Source organism: Rhinolophus ferrumequinum, chromosome 24 (genome assembly GCF_004115265.2).
Source record: "Rhinolophus ferrumequinum isolate MPI-CBG mRhiFer1 chromosome 24, mRhiFer1_v1.p, whole genome shotgun sequence".
Classification (NCBI taxonomy): domain Eukaryota; kingdom Metazoa; phylum Chordata; class Mammalia; order Chiroptera; family Rhinolophidae; genus Rhinolophus; species Rhinolophus ferrumequinum.
Window position 1 is genome coordinate 30,001,632 of NC_046307.1, and position 15,210 is coordinate 30,016,841.

The window sequence follows — 15,210 nt, forward strand, 5'->3', positions numbered from 1 at the left end:
ATGGTGTTTCCATTAGCAATGACAAAAGCTACTTTTCAAAAGACGCATACACCGGATCTGAAGGCTCTTGGGCCATTTGCCATTGTAGTGACTCATGTAAGCATTTGTGGAATGATCCCAGATACAACCTTTTCTCTTCCGTTTCTTCATATACAGGCTCATGATTTAGTGTTTTCCTCCACAGGTAGGAAGATGCACGCCAGACTCTCCTAAGGGTTCTGAGGGTGCTGTTCTCCTCCACTGTGGTTTATCAGAAGCTTCGCCCATAGGAGACGAACATTCAAACCAAATGACATTTGTCTTCATTTTGGTCCCATGGGAAGAGCAAACAGAAGTCTCGACCCCTTAATGCCAACTAATTGGGATGGAGGGCTTCCCAGTCTGGGCAGAGCACCCTGCGTGCATTCTAACACATCCCTTGGAGACACCCCACAAGTCCAAGAGCACACCAGGAGCAGAGAAATTGGGGTTCTGGTTCCATTTCTTCCATCAAATTGCTACATGACTTTAGGCAGATGCTATCACCTGTCTGGATAGTTTGTACACACGTGAAGTGAGTTAAAATACCCTGTGTTCCCTCCCTTGGTGCCGGGAGGCTCACCTGAGACACGCCGACCAGGAAACCCTTGGGAAGGGACGACATCCTTTGCAATATCTTACTCCATCAACTACAGCTGGCCTCTTCAGCACGGTTCCGGGCTGTGCATTATGGTTTCATGTGGTGATTGTCCACCTTTGGAGGCAGCTGGGGAGTTGATCCATGAAGGACTTACGGCTTTAGATTTCTTAACTCTTTTTTGGCTGGGTGCTCTGTTTTGTAAGTAACTCCAACCTGAACTCAGGTTCCACCTGTGTTTGGCTTTGTTTGTGAAGAGCAAGGCTGTGGGACAGAGCCCTAGAGAGCAGTTTCCAGGCTCTTGGCTTCACGTGGGAAGGTGCTGGCTCCGGTAGTAGATGGCCATCAGCTGTAACCAGTGAGCCATTGGCCACTAATATAACTGCCAAGGCTGCGCTGGGGAGTGGGGTCGAGGAGAGTTGAGGCAGGTCAAGGGGAATCAAGAGGGAGTCGAGGAGAGTCATCAGTCGGTTGGCAGAAAAGCGGACAGCAGGTCGCACGTCGCGTGAATCCAGCCTCCAGCGAGACTACAGTGGTATGACTCCCCTACCTATGGCTCCGTGGGTGTTCCTTTTTGGCATAGCCACATCCTGCTTTCTTATGTGGGGAGCAGGAGCAGAGACCCCCCAGGCCGCCCCGCGTGACAAAAGCCTCTTTGTTTTCTGCAGGAAGCCTCTCTTCTCTGCCTTGTTTGCATTCCTGGTCAACAATCTCACAGTGCCTTAGGGTTGTGCAGACTCTCCTTTGCTGGCTGATAACCTGGTGTCTGTGAGCCATGAAGACAGCCAGCACATGGGGGAAAATCATGCTGGCAGCATGTTACTTATTGCCAGCACCCCTGGCGCCCTGGACCCACCAAGCACCTGTGGGGATTCAGATGAACCCTCTGCATCAGCGAGGCGGAACTAAGTTTGTTCGGCTACTTTGAATACAGCCCTCTCTGTGATCTGCTGCAGCTCTGTAGAAGTCACCAGGCTGTGGCTGTGTTTGTCAGCCAGACTCCTAGGCTCTGCCCCGGCCCATATCTCCTCAGCCCATGCCTGTCTGTACCCAACCAAGTCAAGCTCCATTTCCACAGGCTGAAGGGGGCCAGTATCGGCCACCGGCTGACCTAATGGTGCTTGACCCTGGATGCAGGGGTCCTTGAAAACACAACTAAATAGAGCTTAGGAGAGCAGAGCTTGGAGGTTTAAGTCTTGCCACCTGATTTTAATTAGATAGTGCCTGATTTCTTTGTTTTCATGGCTAAATGTGTCTTCTAATATTTTTTACCCTCGGAGGGTAACTACAGGAGCTCAGGGCACAAAAAAGTGGTACATACCTTATATGCAATTATATGTGGGCTGTAGTGGTGACACAGCTTTTTGTTCTAGCTCTGATCCCAGTCACAAGTCACCTTGCCTCCCTGGAAATAATATAATGAACTGTGATGGTATGCTGCCTGAGCTTGAATCCCAGCTCCACCATTTTCTAGCTACATGATCCTGACGAGTCATTCTGCCTTCTCTAATAATAGTAGCTGCCTCACAGGGTTACAGGGAAGATTAAATGAGCACTTGATAAATATTAGCTGTTGCAATTACTGTCAAGCATATCCAGGGGGCATTCTAGCTACATAGGAGCCCGAGGCGGCTTCACAAAGGCCGTGGGTGGGAGGCATGTCAAGGAACTCCATCCATCTCATTAGACCGTCAGCTCCATGAGGAGCACGTCTGTGCCGTCCTCACTTGCTGCTCTATTCCCAGTGCTTGGAGCTTAGGAGGCACCCAATAAATGTCTGAAGAATTAATGAGGCAGATGGACTCAAGTTTAAATCCTAGTTCTGCTACTTTTGGTCTTGGGCAGCGATTTACCTTCTCTGCTCCTGAGTTTGTATATTTATGAAATAGGGAGAAATAGCTTTGCAGAGACATCTCCAAGAATAGCCAACTGGCTCTGTGAGCTCACTATGTGTCGGGCACAGGGAAGCCCCACAACTGTGAGGCTGGAAGAAGGCTGCCAAGTTTGATTTTCACAGTAGCCCTTTTGAGGTTGGTGTGTTTCCTGGTTTTTTTTCAATTTTTTTTTTTTTTGTGTACATCATTTCATTGATGTTCAGAGAGGTCGAGAATGTACCAGAGTGACACAGACACTGAAAGATAGATGGAGATGAGGTTCCAAACCACTTAGACTGACTTCAGGTCCCGTATTCTTCATCACAATGTCCATGTCTCAGATAGACTCTGGGGTAAAATAGGAACTCAAATGTGGCTTCTGCTTTGCTGCTGCTATTATTAAGGATTACCCGCCCCTCAGCCACTCCCCATGACGTGTGGCAGAAGGGGATTATACAGTCAGCTCAGTTATCTGTGTGCTTGTAACCATTTGTCCACATGTGGAAAATCTTGCCCAGTCAGAACTCCGAGGCTGTGATTTCAGCGTGTGTCTGTCACCCGGGCCAGAAGCCTGATTTGAAAAGCAAAGCAAACACGTGCATTCAGAAGGCATTTCAGTTGGGCAACTGTGAATAGTTCCCATTTGCAGCTGGCCAGGAAGGCAAGCGGAAGGGGTGGATTCCCACATCTGGTGAGTTCTGAGTGATCTGACATCATAGGCACCAAACAAAATAAGGCAGATGCCTGAGCTGACACCTCCCTCCCCCATCCGTGATGGCAAATCACAAATCTGGGGAAAGCTTGAGATGGAGGGGATCTCAGAGGTCATCCAGCCTTGTTGAGGAAAGAGGACCAGAAAGGCAGGGAGATTCAGTTATAGAAGGGATGGTGACAAAGGGTCGCTGATAAAGGATCTGCTCGAACACCCACTAGAGTGGGAGTCTATAGTTTCTGCCTGCCCAACGTCTGAGAATCCCCATTTTCTGGTGATAGTATCTTAATTTAGGGAATTGCCCACACAGTTCAAGTTCACTGACCTGAAAGCTGGCACTCTCCCATACCATGCTACCACTGTTCAAGGCCCCCCCATATCACCCTGCACAAATCCTGTTAGCTCGTACATGATAGAGTTCTTACACTTGTTTCTCAGGACTGCATTGAGAAATCCAGAGATGGGAGATAGAGCCTTGGTTTCTCTAGTCTTCCAGGAAAGTCACATGCTACTTATGTCTCAGGTGCATTGTGGGGCTTACTCAGCTAAAGTGCCAAGTACTGGGAACAAGGAGAGCACTGTCAGAGAACTACATAGGAGGAGTACAGAAGGTAGTTGGTTATAGGTCTCTCTTATTCAGTGTCACTCTCTGTCCTGTACCAAACAATGACTATATGGTACTTAAGTCATCAGATACCAACACTGAAAGCCAAATGATTTCCAAAACACTTCTCTAAAGGCTATACCTATTACAGCATTGTTTATAAGAGCAAAAGGTTATAATCAACCTAAGTATCCATCTATAGGGGACTGATTACATAAATTTTGCTGCATTCATGCTACAGAATATTATGGGGCCATTCAGGTGAATAAGAATGTGTTGTGTGTACCAATATAACACCATCTCCCAGAAACATTAAGTGAAAAAAGACCAAGGTATAGAACAGTGTGCATACAACTTGGGTGACAATAAAAGGGGTGTGTGCACATGTGTATTTGGATGGATAGACACTCTGGAAGTATACACACATATAAAGTGGATATTTTAGGGGAGGAGAGCAGAGAGTTTGAAGAGAGTCTCTGCAGAAAGCTGAATTGTCACTAAATATTCTTAATACATTAAACCTGTTTTTACCATGTGTGTGAATTAACAATTTAAAATAAATACATAATTTTTAGACAACGATTAATAGGTCTGTATAAAGACCTAAATAGGCCTCAGCTGGAAATTGCATCTGAACTTTTCTCCATTCCTGAAGCCAGGTTAGGTGGGAGATTTAAAAGCATTTTTTTCCCCCTTCCACAGTGAAGCCCCACAACTGTGAGGCTGGAAGAAGGCTGCTCCAGTCCTGCAATATCCATCCTTAAGTGACTTGATGACACCAAGTGAGAGGAAGGAGTTGTCCAAACTCCTACTCATTCAATGTTTCTCCTAACGCTCATCATGGGGTGCAGAGGAGGCTGACAGATTCTCCCTGTGTTAAGTTGTTTTGCGTGGTTTGGCCTTACTGTAGGGCTGCCATTGTGAACAAATGAGGGAATGGAGGGGAAACTGCTTTGGAAATGATGAAATGCTCCAAGGAACAAATAGTTGTTTTTAAATGGAGACAGAATCCTTCAAATCGGCATAGAAGATTTTCTTTGCCCAACATGATGATAATATAAGCTATTGAAATAATGCAACTTTTAGTTATTCTCTACTTCTCATGTGCTCCATTTTGTTGGTTTAAGCTGGGAGATATTTTGGAAACAGGAAGATATCAGGGAGAAGACTCCAAGGAACTATCCTTTAGATCTAAATATACATCCCAAATGCCCGAAAGTCTTGAGAGAATGTATGACTCACTAGGTCTGGATTCTGCATTTCTAAGGTGCTACCAGGTGAAGCTAATGCTGTTGGTCTCCTAACTTCACTTTGATTAGCCACAGAGCAATTGCTTTTCCTCCTTGGGGACAGTTGAAGGATTTCTAGGGTCACTATTACCCTAAGCCCAGGAGCCCAGGGAGTGGTCAGTTGGTGATGGGTGTAGTAGGTCAGTAGGTGTGTCTGTTCAGCTAACTCTTTTGCTGGGCACAGAACTGTCGACAGATATTAAGTAGGAAGGGAGCATGAAAACCACCCTCACTGGTCCGTGAAGGATCACAAGAATTCGAGAAACTTAGATAAAACCCTGAATGATAGGACAGGAAACATTTTTGGAAATAGAAAAGGTGAATAAATGCCATTTATGGAAAGAGAAAAGAAATCTCATCTTTCCAGTGTGTTTTGGAAGAAGTCAAATTGGCACATTACAGAACCCATCCATTTTGCAACAAATAGAATTTAGTATAAAGTCACATCTCTCAGTCCATTCCCTTTTGTGATTTACACAATCTCAAAGAACCTCACCTTGTTTAGAAAAAGAAGTAGTAAAAGGTAAAAATAAATCAAAAGTCATAAAAATAGGTTGACCCTAATGCCAGGGTTTGAGTGAATTATGTTAAAGATATACCGTTGACTGACAGGGATGGCCGTTTACAACACTCGGCTCCTTGTACAGTACTTCCGAGAAAGAATCACCTTTTGCCCTAAAATAGTGGATACACCTGGAGATGCATGACTCTCTAGCTGCATTGCTGTGGGACAGAGAGTATAATAGACATATGTGGTGCTGGGTGAGAAGATTGGGAAGAAAATAGATTCCACAGACACTTCACTCTTTAGGCACTTCCTTCCAAATCCCTTTCCCTCATGCAGCAATATTTTCTATGTAATTCATTCACGCTTTCACCCCAAAACACATTCACACAGTAATGTAAATATGCCGGTCGTTCGCTTTTCATTAGCGAGCAACAGAAAACCAGGCCTGGCTCCTATCCAGAGGGCATTTACAGCCCAAAGGATAGACAGACATTACTGCCAAGTGAACACAAAAATAAATATTATTGCATGTAAGAACAGTAATTCTCTTATTGTTCCATGACAGCACAGGATCAAAAAGGGATAATAGCAAAGTTCACAGTTGGTGTATTTTGTCCCCATTTCCTTCCTCTCGTCATTGAACCTCTCCCTTCTGTAGGAACTCAAGCCTTCACAGGCTTATCCACAGGCCCCAGACGGTGCTCCTGTAGCCCAAGGGCAGTGTCAAGATTCCAGTTCTTATGGATCTCCCCTTAACACACCTGGCTAACCTCTCATTGACCCAACGATCACCCTTCTAGAAACTTGACTGAAGAGATAACCTGTTGGGTGGAGAAAGATCTCTGTGCACACAAATGTTTGGTATAACTTAAAATAGTAAAACTGTAAACTAGCAATGACATATCCTTCAACAGGAGACTGAGTAAATAAATTACCATTCATACCTGAGATGTAATATTGTTCAATGCTAAAAAATGATATGTACACAAACACACATACACTGCAATGGGAAGATATCTATAATGTATTGTTGAGTTTAAAAAGCAGGTTATCCCTAACTGATTTTATGAGGTCAACATTACCCTGATACCAAAACCTGGTAAAGATAACACAAAAAAAGAAAACTACAGACCAGTATCTCTAATGAATACAGATACAAAAATCCTAAACAAAATTCTAGCAAATCGAATACAACAATGCATTAAAAAGATCATTCATCACGACGAAGTGGGGTTCATCCCCGGGGCACAGGATGTCTCAACATCCACAAATCCATCAATGTGATACATCACATAAACAAAATGAAGGACAAAAATCATATGATTACATCAATTGATGCAGAAAAAGCATTTGACAAGGTACAACATCCATTTATGATTAAAACACTTAATAAAATAGGTATAGAAGGAAAATACCTCAACATAATAAAGGCCATATATGGCAAACCCTCAGCTAATATCATAATTAATGGTGAAAAACTGAAGCCCTTTGCTCTACGTTCAGGAACACAACAGGGCTGTGCCCTATCACCTCTGCTTTTCAACATAGTGTTGGAAGTCCTCGCCAGAACAATCAGGAAAGAGAAAGAAAGAAAAGCCATCCAAATTGGGAATAAAGAATTAAAATTGTCATTCTTTGCAGATGACATGATGCTATATATATAACCAAAATGTCCTTCGATAGATGAATGGATAAAGAAGTTGTGGTATATATACACAATGGAATACTATTCGGCGGTAAGAGAAGATGAACATGGATGGATCTTGAGATTATAATGCTAAGCAAAATAAGTCAGACAGAAAAAGTAGAGAACCATATGATTTCACTGATATGTGGTATATAAAACTGAAAAGAACAAAAGAATAAGACAAACAAATGAAGGAACAAAAACTCATAGACATAGACAATAGTTTAGGGGTTACCAGAGGGTAAAGGGGTAGAGCGGTTCTAGAAGAGGGTAAACAGGGTCTAATATATGGTGATGGAAAGAGAACTGACTGGGTGGTGAACACACAGTGTGATACATAGATGATGTAATACAGAATTGTACACCTGAAATCTATGTAACTTTACTAACAATTGTCACCCCAATAAACTAATTTTAAAAAAAGCTTTAAGGTAGTCCAATTAATTTAAAAAAATAAAAAAAAAACAGGTGATAGAATAGCTTGTATTAAAAGGAACTCACTTATGTAACATTGTATATATGTGTGTTGTATGTTTATACATAATCTTTATCTCTATTTTATATATAGACACACACGATATATATATATAGACATATATGAATATTAAGCACATATACAATAATTTGTAATATATAATAGCTCCAGGAGGACTCCTCTCTGTGCATATACACATCTGTATCCTGTGTCTGTCACCATTGGTGCTAGCAATGAACTCAAATTGAGGTATATAAAAACAGCCCACCTTGGCCAGGTAGCATGTTTGTACTGTAGCTGAGACCTGCAAGGCCCATGTCAAGGATGGGTGTGGAAATTTTAAGTAGATCAGTAAGAGAGAGATTTGGGGGCAAGAAAGTTTTTCTGTCGCTCTTCAATCACTTCCTATAAATATTCAAATGTAGGACCACACATAGCTCACACGTGACTTAAAACTGAATGGAGACATCTGAGGACATGCTATCTTCCTTTGGGTGCACAAAGCAACTGACTATATCTGAATGGTGATAGTCAAGACACAGTGAATAATGAGTTTGAGGGTCATTTTAATACAATGAACTCCTCCTGGTAATTATCAGGCATCAACTCAAATTCTTGAGCTAAAAAAAAAAGATTGGGTTTTAGCTTTGCTATTCTTGCTGATTTCTTTTCAGACAGGTGGAAGGTTTTATTAAGCACTCAGTATCTATAGAATTGTGCAGGTCTTTGTGAAAGATCGAGGCAAATTAAAAAGTCAGATTAGCAATGCATATTTAATACTGCTTTGTAGTTTGTTTTTTTAAAAGTTGGCAGCAATGTTTACTTTTTGAGGACGAGTTATAATTATGGAAATTGGAGAAACAGTCTGCATATGGTATAATGATAATGCCTTGGGTTTTATATTGAGTCAAAAGTATTTCTAAACATTTCTTCAATTTTATCCATGACTTGGGGAAAGCCTAGCTAAGGCTGAGTGCCTGCTTTTCCATCAGTGGTGGAGTATACGACGCCTTGGAACTTAGGCACCTGGACAAGCATTCATCTTGGAGGAAGCACCACTGAGATTTGCAAGTATCACCTTATAGCAGATACTGTTGATCGTCTCTGCAATAACCAGTCATCCTTCCTTTCTCTGTTTTAACAAGACTTTAATTTTATTCAGATATTCACTCTTCTCTATGTGACCACATGCTTCAGTGGATGTAGGTCCCACACCTAGCCGCAGTAAGGTACTAATGATTGGTCTAAGCCAATCATGGTGGTCTAATTGCTTTGTCAGGGATTGATTTAAGCAAGGGTATGTGACACAGTTCTGGTGACAAAGAGACAGCCCACTGAAGATGTTAGAACTCAGATTTTGGTGACATTTTTGAGCTACTCCATTAACCAACTACAGACCTTTCCTCCTTCAGGCATTTTTGTCATGAGAGCTAATAACTTTTTTCTTATTATTTAGGTCCTCTTGAGTCCGTGTTTTCTGTTACTTGCAGCCAAGAATACATCTTAAGTGATCTGTACCTTGATGGTTCCTGTATTGCTCTGGGGAACGAATGAATATATGGAGAGACAGATAGATAGAAAGAAAAGATAAAAGGTAAGTCATACAATTGGCATCTAATTTACCAACGAGCCCGGTGGATTATTCATTTAAATGGTTGGAGGAAGGAATGGTAGTTCAATAAAGCTCATCTTGGCACCAAAGAGGAGTCCATCTCTTATGACCAATGAATTGTAGGAAAAGCTACTCACCATTCACACTGTTGCTTTCATTGAAACAAGTGTCACCAGTCCCAATTCTCCTATTAAAGCAAACCTACAAGACACAAGAGAGAAAATAAATACAAAATGTACAATCTCATTTTGGTATCAGGCACTAATCAAGTATTTTGCCCTTTTCTCTCCAGCTGGATGGCTCCAGCTTTAAACGAACTCCATAGATCAGGCTGGATATTTTCCCGGGAAGTTGTTTCAACAGGAATGGTTTATTCTTATCAGGGAATCAGGGTCACTACTTGATCTGCTACCCTCCACAATGTATGTTATGTTCCCATCGATTCTAACGAAAAGCCTAATTGCTCTCTGAAATGCGTACTAGCCCACCCATTCAGTGTACTCCACCTCCTTTGCCGCTTAACTGGTTCAGGAGTGGGCACAGGACTTGATTCAGGCCAATGAAAGTCAGTCCTGAAACTTACTTTGAGAATGTGGGGGATGAGCAGAACTGCTCCTATTGCACATAGCATGCTGAGGATGCCACCTCGAGCTGCTGGCAGCCAGCATGGGAAATCGTGACTGCAGTTTTGAGTGAGAGATACCAAGCTCTGAGATGGTTTGGGCACTTGGATCCAGCTCTGATTGAAATGCTTCAACTTTCCAGTTGTATGCATCAAACATACCCTTTTTTGCTTAAGCCGTTGGGTTTTCTGTCTCTTTCAATCAAAAACCCTCACTAATACATAATTCTCACTTGACAAAGTATGAAATGGAGGCTCAGAGAAAGGTTAGGATAGAAGTAAGTTCCGTGCAAGGGCTCCTGCCATTGCTGTCTTCACCTACTCAGTCAGTGATCTATCACAACAAAATGGAAAGAACTGATACACCATTGCTTTCTTACTGGCTTTAGCATTTCCATTGTGGAGAAAACGGAGGAGTCTTCCACAGGGTTGCCAAGGGAGATAATAGATAATCTATATTATTTTAGCAAAGTAAAGATTGCTATATGTGCATGCACACGTACACACACACACACACACACACACTATGAAAGGCCACAGTGGTGCTTGAGATTCGCAAAGATCTCCTCTGAGTATCTGTCCAGGCTGCAGGCGAGCTCGGGTTGCAGCCCTGTCTGCCCAGGGAACTGCTGCCCTAAGCCTATGGACCTCTCTGCTTCCTCAGTCCTGTCGTCCTGACCCTGTCATCTCCACGCCCAGTCTGCTGGCCTGTGACTGGACTGATCACACACGTCTCTCCACCAGCTGAATGACCTGCCCAGTGCCTGGTCCACCCGCAAGTGAGTCACTAAGCAGCTGTCACAAAGAGGAAGTCCGTAACCGAAATCCTGCTCCTTTGTGTGTTGTATTTGACTCACATTTTTAAAAATTAAACTACCTTGACCAATTTCACATAAAAACTTAGATTTCAAGCTTCACTTGGAAAAAAAAAAATCAAAAGGCCTGTCAATACCATGTGTATTCCCACCCGGAGACAAGGGCTAAATTCGAGTACTTTAGACACATTTGCCTCGTTTACCATGTTCCCCATCTGGCCTCCTTGACTCATTTCTGCCACCTGCCTGGCTACTGTGCGCCATACGCATTTCCAACCCCATCCTACCTTCCCTACGACCTATTTGGAGCTAATCCAGCTCAGGTGCCACCTCGCCCTCCAGTGGCTGCGTCTGGAAGCATCCTGTTTCCAGCCAGGTTCCCACCTCAGCTTCCTGTCCCTCTAGAAATAAAATCACAGTGGCACCACTGTGTGATTTTATGGTTCCTTCGCCTTGCTCTATCGTCTAGACCCTCTGCGAAAACCACGAATTATTTATTTGAATCATGAAAACATTGTTTTATAACTGCCCTTGTGAAAACATAGCTGCCCTGGGTACTATAGGGGACAGACTTGAGGAAGGCTGTGTAGTGTCATCAGTGAAGAACTGAATGAGTAGAAGACACTGTCACTCTGTGACCTTTTATAAATGATTTCCTTTTCTCTGACTCTGTTTCCCCTACTATTAAGGGAGGGAGTTGGGCTAGACTAGAAGTTGTAAAGTGGTGGCCCACAAGCCATGCCCAGACAATAGATGGTAGTTTAAAAAATATTATTATATATACATAATAAATTATGTAATTTATTATTATAATTATAATAAATATAATTATTTATTATAATTTATATAAAATATATAAATTATTATATATAAAATAATTATAATAACATTATATATAAATAATAAATTATTATTTATATAATAATAATCATACAAAATTATATTATATAATTTTATTATATAAAATTATTATATAGCTAAAAAAAGAAAAAAACAAAAAAGGAAAATTCCAAGTAATAATTCAGATTATAGACGTGTCAGAACTACGTATGTAGCAAAAAATGACAATGGACCAGCATTCGCAGATGACACCGATGGCTAGGTGGGGGTTCTGAGTTCACCCCAGTGCTCCCCCACTTCCTAGTGGATGGATATATGTACACTATCCACCTGTGTGTTCATTTACGTCCCTATCTGCCCCTCACAGGCATTTGTGCCTGCCACCCGTGAAAGAGAGAACCTCTAGGAACCCATCAGCCCAGTTCTGTGAGTGGAGACTGGTGATCTGAGAGTTAAGAGATGATCTGGAGAACAGAAAAATGTTCTGTGCAAAAAGAACACACTGTATAGCATCCCAGTAAGCCTTAATGAATCACTCCTCCTCCCCACTTGGCCCAGAGTTGAAACAGCAAGCCGCCCAAGCCTTTGTGAATGTCCCACTACATGGTTAAATCTGAAATGGCAACAGCCGGGTTTTGAAAGTAGCAGAATATTCTTCCGTTGGGGTTGCTAGCTGATTCTCCAAGTAATTTGCAATTCAAGTGTCTTTTTGTTTTGTATGAAAATTTGCTGCTATTTGGAAAGTGGGGAAGAGCTAAATTGCATCCTGCTGGTTTTACTTCGACTGTATCAAAAAAGAAACTGTTAATCTGGTTCCATAATTAACTTTCCTGTTCTAAAAAGGCCCTGGGAGAGAGTCCAGAGAGTGGCTGTCAAGGCCCAGCTTCTCTTCTCAATAACTCCTTTCAACAGAAAAAAGAATGGGTCCAGGTGGACACTGCTCTTGTTTTTCTCTTTTTCTGATTTTTTCCTCCCCTTTTTCTGTTATTTCCATCCAAACAACCTTTAGTGAGATCTAAATGTGGATGGGTAAAGAACTGAGTTGAACAGAGGGTAGAAATTTATTTATAAAGATAAATAAATTCCCATGGAGCTGCCAGAAAAATATGTTAATTTTCTATCCATCAATCTATCCATCCATCCAAAATGTGTTAGGTTTCTACATTATATGCTAGACACTGTGCTAGGTATTGCTTTGTGATAAATGCAAGAGTTACTGAATCAGCATCCTAGAATTCTGAAGTAGAGAGATGACTTCTTGACGAGGGCCCTAATAGTTGGCTTTATGGAGAAATAGCATTGAGGTTGGTTTTGACTCCAGTAATATTTATGTATGTGCACACACCCACACATGCGCATGAAATCTGGAAGGACAGGATAACTGATGCAAACAAGGACATGCTGCCTGGAAATTAAGTTTGACTATCAAGGGGAGACCACTTTGGCACAAACAGAGGCTTTGGACTAACATTACGTGTTTCCCCGAAAATAAGACCTAGCCGGACAATCAGCTCTAGTGCATCTTTTAGAGCAAAAATTAATATAAGACTGATAATATAGTAAAATAAGACCAGGTCTTTAATATAATATAACATAACATAACAACATAACATAACATAACATAATACCAGGTCTTATATTAATTTTTGCTCCAAAAGATGCATTAGAGCTGATTGTCCATATAGGTCTTATTTTGGGGGAAACACAGCAAGAGCTAATACTCATTGACTACTGGGAACTGTGCTAAGGACTTTTTATCTGTTATCTCAATGAAACCTCACAGCGCAACCTTACAAGTTACAGACAGGAAACAGACTCAAGGAAATTCCGAGACAACAGTTTGGTGGACCAAATGGCAGAGGTGGAACCTGGACTTGTGTGTGACTTCAGAGCATAAGGTTTTAACCACGGGACCTTATTTCCCAGCATGAAAACGACTAAAGAAGGACTTGGGTGCCCACCAATCACTCATATGATCAATTAGCTCATTCATTCGTTCCTTCATTCATTCATGGAAATATACGTATATTTGTTTCTTTCCTTCTGGAATGCAGGACATTGTCTTATTCACAATGAAAGCCTCAAACATAGCATAAACTCAATATATATATGATATCATCGAGACTGCTAGCTTGTCCCCCAGTATCCATAGCCCTCCTTACCCATTAGATATAACCGTCGTCCTTGCTCTAAGTGTTACCTGTGTAGATGGTTGTCCAATGAAATATTTCAGAGTTCAGTCCCCCTTGGGATTATAAGTTAGGGCCAATGGAATATGAATGGGAGCAATACATACAAATTCTGGGTCATCTTCATAAAGATAAAACTACTTGCCAGGACTCTTCTTCTACCCCCTTCCCGTTGGCTGGAAAACAGTGCTGCGGTGTCCTTAGAACCAGAGATGGAAGCCACATGGTGAGGATGGCAGAGCCAACTGGCCAGCCTGTGACTCAGAATGACCTTGCAAGGCTGCCTACCTTCCCTAGACTGCTCTCCCACTTTTGGACTGTGAGGGACACACAGTCTTGCTCTTCTGTCTGAACTTGGTCTCCATGACAGCAGTTATCTGTGCCTTAACTCATGTTTAATGGAACTGGCCTGTTGACCTATGGACAGAAGTCTGACTTCCTTTCCATTTGTCTTTTTTCCAGGAGGGTGACACTCAGCCTAAAATGATAGACCTAGAGCACTGAACATACAACTGAACATACATATGCCATGTCTTAAAAGCAGTCAAGGGGACCTGATGGGATGTGTGAGCTCAGGCTCTCTCACCCTGGTTAGCTGGGAGAGTTAAGTGAACAGATTCGTGCCTGGGATTTTATTATTTATGCTGGAGTCACTGAAAATCATCTTTAATCAGAAGTATGTCCAGACTTCCTAAATAATGTTTTGCACTGACATTCGCTGCTGATTCATTCTTCTCAAACTCATCATTTTAGAAAATTGTCTTTTGCTGCCTAAGTATTTCTTCCCATTTGAAACTTTACAGAGTTCTGTTTTTTTTTTGTTTTTTTTTTTTTGCCATTCCCCTTTAAGAGCCTATTTAGACAATTCTGCTGAGCATTCATTTCCTAGCTGACTATTAACAATAAAATGCCTTGTATTTATATGTTGTTTAATACTTGGCAAAACCCTTTCACAATCTAATAGCATTTAATCATCAGGGAAGCCTGGTAAGTATTAGCCCTCCTGGTCCCTAGATCTTCAGTCCTCAAAAATAATGTGGCATAACAGTAGTATTTAGTTATTCCTTGTGAAATATGTGATTTTGCAAATCATGGCTTTTTCAGATAATGTTATTCTTTTAATTCATCCTATGAATACAATAGGTAGTTTCTGAGGAGCTAATATATCCTAGGAACAGTCATTAGGATGGGTAAACACTGGTGAACAAGACAGACGATATCCCTCTTCCTAAGGATCTGGTAGGCAGTTGATGAATCATTGCATTTTGAGCAGGATGGCGGATGTCTATTGTCTCATCTGTCCTGCGGCACCCCCTTCCTCTGGGGATAGACTAGTTGGACCAGATACTAAAACAATGACTGGCACA

The 15,210-nt window shown here is 41.8% G+C and overlaps 1 protein-coding gene across 1 annotated transcript in view; it reads right to left on the bottom strand.

The window, feature by feature from the left end:
- The window catches only part of ATP10B (ATPase phospholipid transporting 10B (putative)), a 203,633-nt gene that overhangs the window by 146,959 nt on the left and 41,464 nt on the right, over positions 1–15,210 (bottom strand). Inside the window, exon 2 of the mRNA XM_033096782.1 lies at positions 9,515–9,578. The gene's annotated coding sequence lies outside the window, so the exon portion shown is untranslated. The remainder of the gene's footprint in view (positions 1–9,514; positions 9,579–15,210) is intronic.